The sequence below is a fragment of the Hemitrygon akajei genome, chromosome 28, assembly GCF_048418815.1.
Source record: "Hemitrygon akajei chromosome 28, sHemAka1.3, whole genome shotgun sequence".
NCBI lineage: Eukaryota > Metazoa > Chordata > Chondrichthyes > Myliobatiformes > Dasyatidae > Hemitrygon > Hemitrygon akajei.
The window spans coordinates 24,830,389-24,845,693 of NC_133151.1; positions in this window are offsets into that span (position 1 = coordinate 24,830,389).

Consider the following 15,305-nt stretch of genomic DNA (forward strand, 5'->3'; position numbering starts at 1 on the left):
AGGATGAATGTGGCAGCTGAGAATTGTAAGGCGGATCTCAATTGCTATTTTCTTGTTCGTAACGATGTTTCTCATTTCTGTAAATGTTGTTCTTGCCGTTGCTATTCTTGTTTTTATGTTTGATTTGCTTTTGCCATCAGATGTTACTCATGATCCAAGGTACTTGATGTTGTGAACGTGTTTCAGGATTTCCGATCCTATGACTCATCTTTCTACTGATTTGATACAGTTCTTTACCAGCAGAGCCATGCCTCTGATATGTCTAACTTGGGCATTTAGTTCCCAACTATAAATATTTTTCAGCCGTGATTCCATTATGATCACATTATACATGACAATCCGTAATAGGGCAATAATTTTAGCCACCTTATTTTTTATACTCTGTGCTTTCAGGTATAACATTTCAAGTATTGGATTTGCTACGCTTATTCATTCCTCATATCTCTGCTGGCTGCTGTTATGTCCTATCATCTGCTGGCTCTTCCTGACAGTGTGACTGCATGCTATATTTTCTTTCTTTACCATCTGTCCTATCCTGAGTCCTTTCACGCCAGTTCTCACGCCCATCAAAATTAGTTTATACCCTGTCCAACAGCTCTAACAAACCAGCAGTATGCCTATCAGAAAATAAATCCCGGGGTTGCGTATGATGACAGTAATGTATTTTGATAATACTTTTTACGGAAGTGTGTCCTTATTACACAATTGATCTTGTCCAACCAGGAGCCTAGAAGATTCATTGGAGACGAGAGTAATTTTTTTTTCAGACTGTTATTGGTCACAGGATCATTCTGGGATGATCCGGACTATTTGACCCATCAGGTTTATGCCAACTCCTGCTACAACATTTCCACGGTCCCACTCGCCACTCTGTATCCACAGCTCTGCAGTTTTTCCACTGAAATAACACAATCCTTTGATCTACTTTGATTAACCAAAATCTCTTCGATTAACCAAAGTCACTTTGCACCTTTTTAATTTTTTTTTTACCTGCTTGGAAAGCTGTCTTTTCATTGCTGCGTATATGCATGACCATTTAGTTCCCTGCGCTATATGCCATCTTCCAATTATTTGCCCATTCTCCAAATTTGTCTGTCCCTCAACAGATTCCCTGCTTCCTCAACACTACCTGTCATCTTCAATTTATCTGTAAACTTCACCACAAAGCCATTAATTCCGTCAGTCAGATCATTGTCCTACAGGTGCAAAGAAGTGATCCAGCAGACCCCAGAGTCAGTCAAACCTGAGTTCATCCAACTGCCCAGTCAAGCCTCTCACACTGAAGCAAATGCTGTTTAAACCAAGTGTATTTCCTCTCCTTTGTCTGAGTTCCTGTCTATCCTTTTGACTAAATTTTCTGTCATTGGTAGTTTGTTATTTCCTGCTCAGGGTCGCAATAAAAGCCGATCCCATTTACACGATTCTGAGAATCACCCGCAAATCTACAGGATATTGGGCCCCCTCTAGTTCAGGAGCATTTCATTTCTTGTGTCCAAGTGTCCCCACCACAGAACAAATTGCAGTGATCCACGAACTTCAATCATTCTCCCCTGCCTCAGCCACTCAGTCAAATATTCATCTGAATCATCATTCTATTTCTACCCTCAAACATATTTGTCACACGGTGTAAACCAGAGGTTACTATTTTTGAAGATGTGCATTTTATATATATATATATATATATATATATTTACATAAGTACCTCTATATACTGTGTACAAACTCACCCCTCCCCTCTTCTGACCAAGTTATGTGGATCACGAGCACTTGAGAATTTCTTGCAGCCGCTCTGACTCGCTCCTGAACCAACACATTCAAGGGGCAACACACCGTCCCGGGATCTCTTTTACAGTCACAGATCCCATCCTCCCCTACTGGGCATCAGAGACACTGTTAGTGTCAGCAGCCTGGCTGCTCCTGGTGTGCCGCGAGAGGTTATTCCCACAACAGTATTCAAAGCGTGTACGTGTTGCGAGGGGAACATACACTGGCGACCCTGCGCTGTGCGACACTTTCTCCTGACTCTCCTGGATGTCACAAACTTATAAGCATCCTTCACCTTAGGTGTGAAAATCTCACTAAACGATCTGGTCTCACCGCTCTAGATGAGCCGGGCTACAGCTGGTGCATATCCCTCATGTGAAGGTAAATGGGACACTGACCGACTTCCTGATCTATCACATCCTGAGGCAGAGTATGTCAATGGCACCACTGCCATTCTTGCTACTCCAACATGGAGAGAGATTCTGAAAAACTAACAACTCTAAACTTTCATGTCCTAGAGTACACCACCTCATATGGCATTCATCTGCCAACATTTCCAGCTGGTCTATGATCTGTGAATCCGTTACCTATCTTCCCGACTATAGACAGCTGCAGCAATTTTTTGTGTCATCTTTGTAGTTTCCTGGTTTGTCAATATAACCCTTCTTAAATGGGCGAAAGATATTGGCTTATGTGTAGTTCTCTGCCGCAACATGTGTGATTAAAAATAGACTTCCAATATCCCTGTGAAAGCCTCAACAATCTGCAATCTTGCCTCAATAACCTCGAATGAATTATATGCATTCCTGCTGAGTTATCCAGCTTCGTGTTCTTTGAGAGTCCCAGTGATCACAACAACTTATTAGCGATGTGCTCGGAATATCAGAGTATCCCTTCCGATGCTTATTTCCACCGTCATTTTCTGTTTGGTGAATACTGACGTGAAATATTCATCTAGTGATTTGGTCTCTTATTCCGACTCCCGACATACTTTTACTTCTCCACCACTGAGTTGTCTACGTTCCTGCTTTCGCTGTAGTGCCCCTTTTGATTTTAATGTAAATACAAGACATTCTCTCTAGGCTTACTCAGCAAAAGCATTCCCTCTCCCTTACCATCATTTATCACTACAGATTATCTGTTTAATTTGCATATTCCTGCATATTCATCAAATACATTGTCCAATTTCCACTTTCTAAACTTTCCTTATCGTTCCTTTTCCTTTTTGACTCCATTTACAACATCTCGGCTCATGCAATGTTCTTAGATTTGGATTCTTGTCTTACCCCCTCACAAAAACATTTTGACTTTTGAATCATTCAGTTTTAAATAACTGTCACAGGTCTGATGTGAGTTACAGCTGCTCCCGGTCTCTGCTGTCCCCAGCATCTGCTTAACATAGTTTTCATTAGCTTGCAACACACACAAAATGCCGGAAAAATTCTGTATGGAAAGCAGTAAACTGTAAACATTTCTCGCTAAGGCCCTTTAACAAGACTGGAAAAAATTAGATGCGAGGTCAGGATAAGAAAATGGTGGAAGGTGAGTATGAATTACAAGGTTTTAGGTGATCGTGTCCATCTTTGTGCGTGACTGTTATCAAAATGTTCGCCCGCCGAAATGCATTAATTGCAAGTGTCGTGCCGAAGTGCAAGGTCTTTTAATAGTCCCCAAAGCATCTGCCTTTATCACCATCCCTAGCAAGAAACGCCACACATTTTCTGTGTTAAAAAGTTAACATGAAACATTCCTACCTCCCCCACCCCCCCGCACTTTTCTCCAATCACCATAGAATTATGCGTCCTTGTTTTAGAGACATCCAATTTGGGAAACATTCCCTCATTTGATGCCTCCTATCATTTTGGCACATCAAGTCACATCTTATTCTGTTTTCTGCTAAAGAGGAAAGCCCTATCTTACTCCTGCTATACTCATAACATATTTGGTGTGAAGTACAATGGTCAAAGTAAATTTGTTGTCAAAGTACAAATGTTACCAGGTACATCTTGCTGCCAGCATGCACAGTAAATATAAAGAAACACAGATGAATCAATGAAAGACTGCACATATTAAAGACTGGCAAAACACCAATGTAGACAACAAAGATATTAAATTATGCAAGTAAGCAAAAAGCAAAGCAAAATGATAATAAATGTGCAGGAACTATCAAGAACATGAGCTGTGGATTCTATGAATATGAGTCCATTGTTGTGCTGAGCGACATTATCCCCTCTGCTTCCAAACACTTGCGGTGAGGAGTAACAGCTATTTCTGAACCTCGTGCTGTGGGACCTGAGGCTCCTGTGACTCCCTCTCGGTGGTATCATGGAAAGAGAGCATCGCCTGAATGACGTGTTCCTTGATGATTGATGCTGCTTTTCAGTAAGAGGTTTCCTTGTTGATGTGTTCAATGTGAGGACGGCTTTATCGGTGATGGATTGGCTGCATCAACAATTTTTCAATTGTTATTGCATTCAAGGGCATTGGTGTTCCCAAATCAGACCGGTCAGGCTATTCTCCACTATATATCTAGAGAGCATTAACAAAGTCTTAAATGACATGCCGAATATGCACAAAACGGACGTACTATATGCTGTAAATGGTGAGAAGTATCTCCACGATGCAACGAATTCCGCTCCTCGGAGCCTCTACACTAAGACAATTTCAGCCAATGTTGGAGAAATTACAGTCACACACTACAGTGTTGCTTTTACTACTTTCCAGTATATTTCTGTTTCTCTTTCTTCTGCTGGCATTTCAAAAATCTTTGGAAATTGAAGCACTCATCATTCAAGGTTCACCTTTGTGAACTCCATGTTACATCCTGAGAGATGTACATTGGGATTGATGGGATAGACAATGTCCATGAACTGAAGTCTATTATCACGGTTGTACAGTTCTCTGTCCTTGAAGTGGTGAAGTTGCTCCAGTGTTTAAAGTTTTTGTAAAGTTCTGAATATGTACAGGGCCATGTGCTCACTGCACAGTGCTGTGGGTTTTATTCTTCTGAGTCCTGGCAGTGAAGGTCTAGATATTGTAAAGTTCACTCTCCCTGCAGTCAAATGTTGACTTCTCTTGAGCAGGTACATATGCAGTGCATGTTTATACCAGAGATAGACCATTCCCTCCTATGCAGTATGGGCCAGATGTTGTAAAAGTCTCTGTTCTTACAGTATGGTGCTGGCAGTTTAAACATCGTATATAACTGCTTGTGGTCTGTGTCTCCCAATGTACTAAATTCCCCCAAAGGACTTTCCCATCAAAATGGTTTGAAAGACGCTACAGCAGTTCCACTTTAGTATCAAATCGCCAGAGTATATCACTATACTGCCTTTCTCATCACACTTTCCTCCTTCTCCTTTTCCTTAGGGAACACCGGTATTTATTTTCTACCTCGCATGTTAACTCTGGGAAAGCTCTTACCCCAAGCTCTCTGCTAGGGTGGTCCTATCCTCTGCCCACTATACTGTTGTTTACTGTGTGTGCATCAGACGCATGGGATTCTTAGTGATCTTCCTGTATGAGGACATTTCCTGATTCACTGTCTGAATTATTTCTTGTTTCCTGTATATTCCTCCATGTTTCTGTCTAATTTCATCTTTTTCCTCCTTACGTATGACTCCCCTTACATTTTTAAACAAATTCAATATTTCTCATCACCCTCACTTCCTGAGCATCGCTATCCTTCCTGAACACACCAAACAAATAATTCCCCATCCACTCAAGGCTTCATACTGACCTGTAGCTCTGGATGCCAACACCCCCGCCACATGCCACACGATAAAAATCGTCAAGGTGGCTCCAGCAAGCTTCCCTGTGAGAATAGTACTTCTCCTTCACTGTAACCAATCCCTGTTAAACCAGTCCCACTGATCCTGGAAGAGAGTCCAATGATCTGTGTTCCTGATGCCCTCCCTCCTGCAACAAAATGTTACCCACACATTTCGGTGTACCAACTTACCATATTTTACCTTGGGACATTTGAGAAAAAAACAGTGACATCAAAAATGAATTCCGAATAACAGTGAAGAACAAATTCTAGGCTCCACAAAACATCACTATTATAGAACAGCAATGGGAAAACCTCAGAGGCAGCATAACACAAGCAGCACAAGAGGGAATTCCCAAAGAACCGAACAAAGCTAAAAGGAAATGAATGACAGAAGAAATTATGAATCTTATTGAAAAGGACGGAAATGTAAGGAAAACGAAAAAGGCGTACATGTCCTTGCATGCACGGATAGCAACCAAGTGCAAGGAAGAAAAAGAAAAGTGGCTTAAGGACAAATGTGATTTAATAGAACAATTACAGAAAACCAACAACAGCAAACGTATGCACGATGAGATCAAAGAGGTCACAAATCTAAAGAAAAACGGGGCAACAACAGGATGAATAAAAGCAAAAGAAGGCTTTAACAATTATGGAATAAGAGAAAAAAAATTATGCAAAGATGGTCAGAATACATCAAAAAACTATTCGACGACAAAGACCGAGAGGACAACTTTGATATTTGCAACAACCGCGAGGGCCCAGCAATACTGAAAGAAGAATTGAAACATGCTATGAAGAAAATGCGAAAGGGGAAATCATCAGGATCAGATAACATTCCGGTTGAACTGTATGAACCGCTAGAATATTCTGGTGTCGAGAAATTAACAATATTATTGAATAGAATATACCACAGTGGCAACGTACCAGAAGAGCTTTTAAAGACATTATTCTTTGCACTGCCAAAGAAACCAAGTGCAACAGAGTGTGGTCAACACAGAATAATAAGCCACCTCACAAAAATTCTACTTGGAATCATCATGCTCAGAATAAGAAATAGAATTAATCCAGAGTTCAGTGAAGGACAGTGCGGCTTTGTCGAAGGAAAAGGAACATCAAATGCCACATATTCTGAGGAATATTATCAAAACTTCAATAGAAGTACAACAAGACCTATACTTCTGTTTCATTGACTATACAAAAGCTTTTGACAGTGAAATACCAAATGATCATGAAAATGCTTAAATATATTATTATCGACGGAAAAGTCTAAGAATAATCAAGAATCTCTGATGGCAACAAGGCGCAGACATACGGATAGACAAGGTTTATGAATATCGGACAATAAAGTGAGGAGTCAGAAAGGGATAACACCAGGAAATCTGCAGATGCTTGAAATTCAAACAACAACACATACAAAATGCTGGTGGAATACAGCAGGCCAGGCAGAATCTATAGGGAGAAGTGCTGTCGACGTTTCGGTCCGAGACCCTTTGTCAGGACTAAACGAAAGGAAAGATAGTAAGAGATTTGAAAGTAGTGGGGGGGGGGGGGGATGGGAAATACGAATTGGTAGGAGAAGACTGGAGGGTATGGGATGAAGCTAAGAGCCGGAAAGGTGATTGGCGAAAGTGATACAGAGCTGGAGCAAGGAAAGGATCATGGGACGGGAGGCCTCAGGAGAAAGAAATGGGTCGTGGGAAAGCAGCAGAGTGAGATGGAGAACAGGTAGACAACAAAATTTGTCAGGGATGGGGTAGGAACGGGAGGAGGGGCATTAACGGAAGTTAGAGAATTCATTGTTCATGCTATCATTCTGTGAGTGTCTACCTGGACTATTCCTCTTCCCACCCTGTCTCTTGCAAAAATGCTATCCACTTCTCAAAATTCCTCCGTCTACTCCGCAACTGCTCTCAGGATGAGGCTTTTCATTCCAGGACGAAGGAGATGTCTTCCTTTTATAAACAAAGTGGATTCCCTTCGTCCACAATCAACTCTGCTTTCAAACACATCTCTCCCATTTCTCGCACATCTGCTGTAACCTCATCCACCCGCCACCCACTCGGGATAGGGTTCCCCTTGTCCTTACCTACCACCCCACCAGCCTCCAGGTCCAACATATAATTCCTCGTAACATCCGCCACCTCCAAAGGGATCCCACTGCGAAACACATTTTTCCCTCCCTACTCCTTTCTGCTTTCCGCAGGGATCGCTCCCTACGCGACTCCCTTGTCCACTCGTCCCACCCGCACCCCTCCCCCCTCCATCCCTTCTCACCGATCTCCCTCCTGGCACTTATCCTTGTAAACGGAACAAGTGCTGCACCTGCCCTTACACTTCCTCCCTCACCACCATTCAGGTCCCCAGACAGTCCTTCCAGGTGAGGCGACACTTCACCTGTGAGTCGGCTGGTGAGGTGTACTGCGTCCGGTGCTCCCGGTGTGGCCTTTAATATATTTTGGTGAGACCCGACGCGGACTGGTAGACCGTTTCGCTGAACACCTACGCTCGGTCCGGCAGAAAAAACAGGATATCCCAGTGGCCACACATTTTAACTCCACGTCCCATTCCCATTCTGATAGGTCTGTCCATGGCCTCCTCTATTGTCAAAATGAATCCAAACTCAGGTTGGAGGAACAACACCTTATATACCGGTTGGGTAGCCTCTAACCTGATGGCATGAACATTGACTTCTCTAACTTCCGTTAATGTCCCTCCTCCCATTCCTACCCCATCCATGACAAATTTAGTTGTTCGACTGTTCTCCATCTCCCTCTGGTGCTTTCCCCCTCCTTTCTTTCTCCTGAGGCCTCCTGTCCCATGAACCTTTCCCTTCTCCAGCTCTGTATCTCTTTCGCCAATCACCTTTCCAGCTCTTAGCTTCATCCCACCTCCTCCGGTCTTCTCCTATCTTTTCGCATTTCCCCCTCCCCCCACTAATTTCAAATCTCTTACTATCATTACTTTCGGTTAGTTCTGACGAAGGGTCTCGGCCCGAAAGGTCTCACAGTGCTTTTCCCTATAGATGCTGCCTGGCCTGCTGTGTTCCACCAGCATTTTGTGTGTGTTGTAGTCAGAAAGGATTGTTTTATATCACCAGACCAGTTTTCCCTGTACAGTGAAAACATCATAAGACCCATACAAGACCTACCAGGAAAAAGTATAGGAGGATACAATTTCACTAACCTCAGCTATGCAGATGATACAGTACTGATAGCAAGCAGAGAAGTAAATTTCCAGAAACTACTATCTACCATCAACGCAGAGATCGAAAGACTTGGCCTAACCTTAAACAAAACAAAAACTGATGTAATGGTACTATCAAAGAGACATGATATATAGCTGTATGATCGGATTGGGAAACGAAATCGAAACAAGTTCACAACATCAAGTACCTTGGATCATGTGTAACATCTGATGGCAAAAGCGAAACAGACATAAAAACGAGAATAGCAATGGCAAGAACATCATTTACAGAAATGAGAAACATCCTAACGAACAAGAAAATAGCAACTGAGATCCGCCTTAGAACTCTCAGCTGCCACATTCATCCTATATTGAAATATGATCGCGAGTCATGGACCATCACAAATGCAATGGAAAAAAAGAATCAGTGCATTACAGATATGGTTCCTCAGAAGAATGCTCTGCATATCATGCACGGACAGGATAAACAATGAATAAGTTCTACAGAGAATGAAAACAAAACGTACAGTACTAAAAAAAAATCAGAAAACAGCAATCAAAATTCTTTGGACACCTATTGCGTAGAGAGACATTACAAATTTAGTTACAACTGGAAAGCTGGATGGAAAAAGAAGCGGAGGCAGACAGAGAATGACAATGATAGATGGATTAACATCATGGTTAGAAACAGGGCAGGCAACAACTACAATTCGGAGGGTCAGGGACCGTGAAGAATGCAGAGACATGATCGCCCACGCCGAACGGCCAGGCACCTGAATGAATGAATCAATGAGTGAACCTATTGGCATTAGAACAATGACACATTGGTTGTACACATAAGATAAAAGCCTATGAACGGGATAGGCAGTGATCCTGTATCTGAGGTTAGCGGTGAAGAGACAGGACAGTAGCATCTGGAATAATTCTCCTCCTGGGTTTTTAGTTACGCAATCAATGGAGCAGTTATAGGTGCATTTAAGATAGATAATCGAGATCAGATGACTGCAAGGGACTCTCATTTGATAATTGTCACATTGAACTCTACGCAGAGAGGAGTAATTTAAAACACGGGTGTCTTGGGCATGACCAGTACACACTGTAACATTACCACTGTGGTCAGTGTTGAGTCTCCAGAGACGATATTATCATCACGGTCAACGGTGGGCGTGGAATAGTAATGACGTCGGCACTTGTCCTGCAGTGATATCATCATCTCAGTTCAGTGAGCTGAGATCCAGAGAATCAATGACAACATCAGAGTGGTCAGTGACGTGCTTTGAAAGTGCAGACCATTCTGCGTATTGAATAAAAGAGTCCGTAACCATTCTAACAATCCAGCATAACACTCAGTTTTACAGTTCCATTCAAGGGCTCTGAATCTCCAGGAAGTCAGTGAGAAGAGTCTGAGTCTGACTGGTGGAGAGTTCGGGCAGATACATCAAGTCTGTGTTTCGCATCCGTCCCCATCTGCAGAGAAATATTCCTTGGAATGTTTTCTCCTATTGGATCAACAATTAAAATTATTGCAAAACCTTCAATAATAGCGTGTCCTCTTTCATTTTATACTAACATGTGGTGTATCCCATATTTCGCATTTGCTGAACCACAACGGGTTAACTACATCTATTTCTGACTGTAATTAATCTGATATGTGATGCGCAATAATTCTCTTTGTTGCTGTGCACAGCCTGCTTGGAACAGCATTAACCTGAACGTTTATTTGCAACACTCTTCACAATATGTTTGCATGTTTAACTACATTAAATGTATGTTTACATGCACGCGCGATATTTTAACAATTATATTTTCACAAGTATTGCCAGTATGAAAGATCAGAAAAAAGAAACAGCTGTAAAAAACTGTAAGTGATGGAGACTCGATACGTTTTATGGTCCCTGGTGGATTCCATTATCTGTATCACTGAATACAAGTTGTACCTCTTTCGATAATTTAAATTCTTCATCCATTACACCAGTAATCAATGTCCGGGATTATTTTGCGCAGATAGAACAAATATAGTAGATGTAAGGCGGTTCTTCCCGGCAAAAGGCTGCAAGATACACCTGAACATGCTGTAAATCTTGCTTACTGATGTATACGGGATGTGCTCGAAGAACTTGTAGCACAGATTGGCTGTATTGCCTGCCTAGTGCCCGGTTTCGGGATATTTTATCTGCCCTGTACAGGACATTGCAGTGGGAGAGGAAAAGTCCAGTTGTGGTGTGCATGTGGATACGGACGACAAAGATAGAACGAGGAAAGACGATCTGCTAAGGGAATGTCAGCCGCAAGAGACAAAATTAAAACGTAGAGCAAAGGTGGTAATCTTTTCATTACTACCTGAGCCACGCGTGAAAATCGGCATCGGGTCAGGGAGATTAGAGATTTAAATGCTAGTTCATGTAGGTTATTATAGATTACATGATCATTTGGGGAAGAGGGCTACTGAGTGAGAAAAGGATTACAATACAGATCTGCACTTCCTGAGGAGGCCGTTGAGAGCTGGACAATGCACATCGATACGCACATCATTCCACAGGTACACAGTCGTGTGCAGATCATTAACAAAACAAACTATATTCACAACAAAAGTTACAAGAATAGACCTTTTATTCTGTCCATTGGAAGTCAATGCTATGAGTAGCGTTCTATTACATTATTACACGTCAATCAGTAACACTGCTGCCACTCATGTGACACTCAGGGATGGATTACTACTGCAATCATGGAAGAGATCCTCATCAAAGGCAGAGTCTCATGGTCTGTTAACGGAACAACACTACCCTCTGGTCCTTCAGCACCAAGCTCTTGCCATGGCTGCACCAAGCCTCAGTGTCCGTCAGCATGTACTTCTGCAGCCTGAAATGTGCTATTTGCAGCCGGGGAGAAATGGCTGAATTGATCCTTCACTGGAAGTTAGCACAGAACACTTAAAGGTGCCTGCTCCACCTTTTCCCAGTCCTTTGCCTCCTTTCCCTCCACCAAACATGAATGCTGCTTCACTCAAATGGACGTTCAGTGACAAACTGACCGCTGCTGTCTCCTTTTATACACAACACCTCGAACTGCCCGAGGAAGGTACAGAGAGACAGACTTCGGAAGAGGATGAGACAGAGTCAAAGTGACGGACTGCAGAGAGCGGCCCCTCATCTTCAACCTCTCCGGGAACTTTAAAGCTTCCACCAATTTCCAATGGTAAATGCACCACAGAACTAAATGACACCACTCTATTCAAACTCTCGAACACAACCGGTCCACACTGAAGGATTCCGTGGATTTACTGCTCCCAGCTCTGTTCCAGAATTATATGGAAAAAAATTCCACTCTACAAAGAAACACTTGAGGAGTCGGTGAAAGTGATGTCAGTCCTTCAGCGGGACCAAGGCCAGTGCAGCGCGCCCTCCTCAGACACAGCAGCTGGAGGGTAAGGGTACAGTTGTTCTCAGTGCAAAACCAGATTGTGAGGAGAAAATGAAATATGGTCACAGGAAAGAGTTGAATATTCAAGTATATCTGTGCTACTGCAACCTTCTACAGCACAATGTAAGGAATTCAGGAAGCTAAATCGGACTGGAGCCACACACTGAATACAAAGGTATCAGAATATTGCTCAAACAGGTGATTAGAAAAAGCAAAAAGGTGACGTAAACCGTCCTTGGTGAATAGGATCAAGAATAATCTCAAGCCATTTTACCCTTATTCCCTGGAGATTATGAGAATGGGGGGAGATTTGACAGAGATATATATGGAGGGTATAGATAGGGTGAATTAATGCATTGTCTTGAGAGAAATGTGTTTGATCCTACAGCTATTGCAGCGATATGATTGCAGGCTGACCGGGAGAGGGACCTCAGAATACGAACATATTCAATGTACCAGCACTGTCCGCAGCCCGGATGCCAATGGTGTAGAATTGGACATCCTAACTCCAGCAACCCAATCCCACAAGTACCAAGAGCTACAGAAGCTCCAACGACTTCATCCCTGAGAAAGAATGCATCCACCTCGAAGACAGGCTGCACCTGTGGAGAGCTTGGAAGATTGGAACAGCACAGAGAATTCGGGTCAGTTGTCTTTGCCCCAGTGGGCGTGATGTGCGAAGCTGACCACCGTCTGACTGAAATACACAGAGCAACAGATTCCAATTCGTTCTCTGCCCTCTCACCATCCCGTGCCCTTTAGTTCCTGATTCCACATTCCTGTTAAAATGTCTCTGTGCATTCACACTATTGGTGATCTTCATTGGTTCATACACATCTATAATTTGCCCCTCATTCTGTCACATTCCAAGGAAAACAATCCTAAACTGCTCATAGGCCATTCATTTGTGTCCCAATATTGACCTTGTAAAATACCCCTGCTTTATTTCCAGCTTAATGGCATGTTTCATGTTATCGTGTGACGGAAACTAAAAACACGATATTTCAAACTGACCTCACAGATTATACAAATGCAACACAGCACGCAACCTCTATCCTCACTGCATTTACTGATTGAGGCCAGTGTGCCACAAAGTTTCATCACCTACATGTCTATCTTTGACCCAATTTGAGACGCTGTCGGCTTATTGAGTGAAAGGTAACTCATGTATGATTAACGTGACTGGATGTCCGAAAGGAACCTGTAGATTTGGGAGACTTAGAGTATCAGAAGGCATCCACCAGGTTGCCACATGAAAGTTTGGTGCATGACACCAGAAATTACAAGACGAGTTCACAAGGATAAAAGGCTGGTTTTCGCATAGAAGACAGAAACTAATTAACATTTCAGGGGTGTATCCCCAGGTCCGTTCTGGACTCAATTATATACTATCAAAATTAAAAGCAGGGTGCAGTGGGCAGAGGTTGTGGTGGTAATGGGCTGTCTAAGGGAAAAGTGAGGGCTGTAAATTATTTAGAAGCGGTATTAATCACACGGACCAGGGGGCAGAGTGTGAGGGCTCCAAGGCTGTCTGTCACTGACACAGAACGTGGTGGGCGTAATGTTGAGATGGGACATTTGGTTTCTGTAACCGGATATAGAGAGGCTGCGTAAAACAGAGAATACTCAGAAAATTGAGTTTAATGTGGGAAACAGTGATGGCGTGTTCAGGGGTGGAAAGAAGCAAAAAGCAGATTATTACTTATATGGAGAGAAAACGCCCATGAGTGAATTGAAGAGGGGTCCAGGTGTTCCCTTGTACAATTTACACACAAACAGCCGACAGCTGCAGTGAATTGCTGATGGGCATTTATTTCTGTGTGGTTGGTGCGGGGAAACGGACAATTTTTGTTACACTGTCAGACAAGTGCACAGTGATGGATTTTAAATTTAAAGCGGACCAGGACATAAAAATGAATGGCGGTCTCATAGGGAGTGTTAGTGAACAGTGAGACCTTGGGGTACAGGTACATAGTTTCCTTGAAAGTCACAACACAGGTAGACATTGTTGTGTAGTAGCTGAACAGTATGCTTACCTTTGGTAGCAGAGGAGTTGCAATATCACATTACATTTGTACAAAATATTAATTAAAACACAGCAGCAGTACCCTGTGCAGTTCTGGTCAGTACAATAAGGAAGGAAGTGATTAAGCTGGAAAGGTGAAGAAAAGGTTCACAGGAATGTTGCCTGGACTGACGCCTTGTGTTACCAGTAAAAAAACAGACACACTGGAACTGTTTTCGTTGGCGTAAAGGAGACTGAGGGGATACCTGACAGAAGATTAGAAAACTATGACAGTTGTAGATAAGGTAAGCAGTCAGAAACATTTTCACACCGTGGAAATGCCAAATTCAAGAAGGCTGCCTTTAAAGTGACAGGGTGATAATTTAAAGATTGTGTGCAGGTCAAGTGGTATATCAGTTTTATTTACAGAGTGGTGGGACTGGTATGAGCAGCCATGGGGAGTGATGGAAGCAGAGATGTTAGTGACATTGAAGGGAGATATGAGATTTAGTTAAAGTGGCATTCTATTCAGCACATACATCGTGGTAGGAAGCACCTGTTTCTATACTGCAATCTTCAATGTTCTGAGTGAGACTCAGTGACAGAAAACTAATTAACCGGGGGCAACGACAGGTGTATCGGGTCCTCAAGAGTTTTATTAAAAATAGATACCAAGGATTACAAGTACTTCGTTCTCGAAGGTGTAGTAGGGTGATGAAGAAGGCATTCATCGGTTAGAATTTGGAGTAGAGGAGATGGGATTGCAGGTTGTGACAGTACAGGCCATTGGTGAGACAACAATGTATTCTGTGCAATTCTGGTCTCTCATTTATAGACTGAAAATCACTAAGCTGGGAAAGGGCAGAATGTTTTAGGTAATTTGAAGGGGAACGTTCAAAAGGGACAATGGGACAACTTCTTCCATACAGAGACTGGTGACTGTATGGCACGAGCTGCAGATTAAGCTCGATGAAGCAGCAGAGGAGATACAATCAATAATGTTTGGCAGACATTCAGACAGGTACATGGATAGGAGAGGTTTAGAGGATGTATGGGCCAAACACAGGAAAATGGATCTCTAGGATACTTACCTTGGTCAATATGGCCTTGTTTTAGTCCTGTGCATTTCTGTAACTGAGTGAAAGATGGACAGCACTAGAG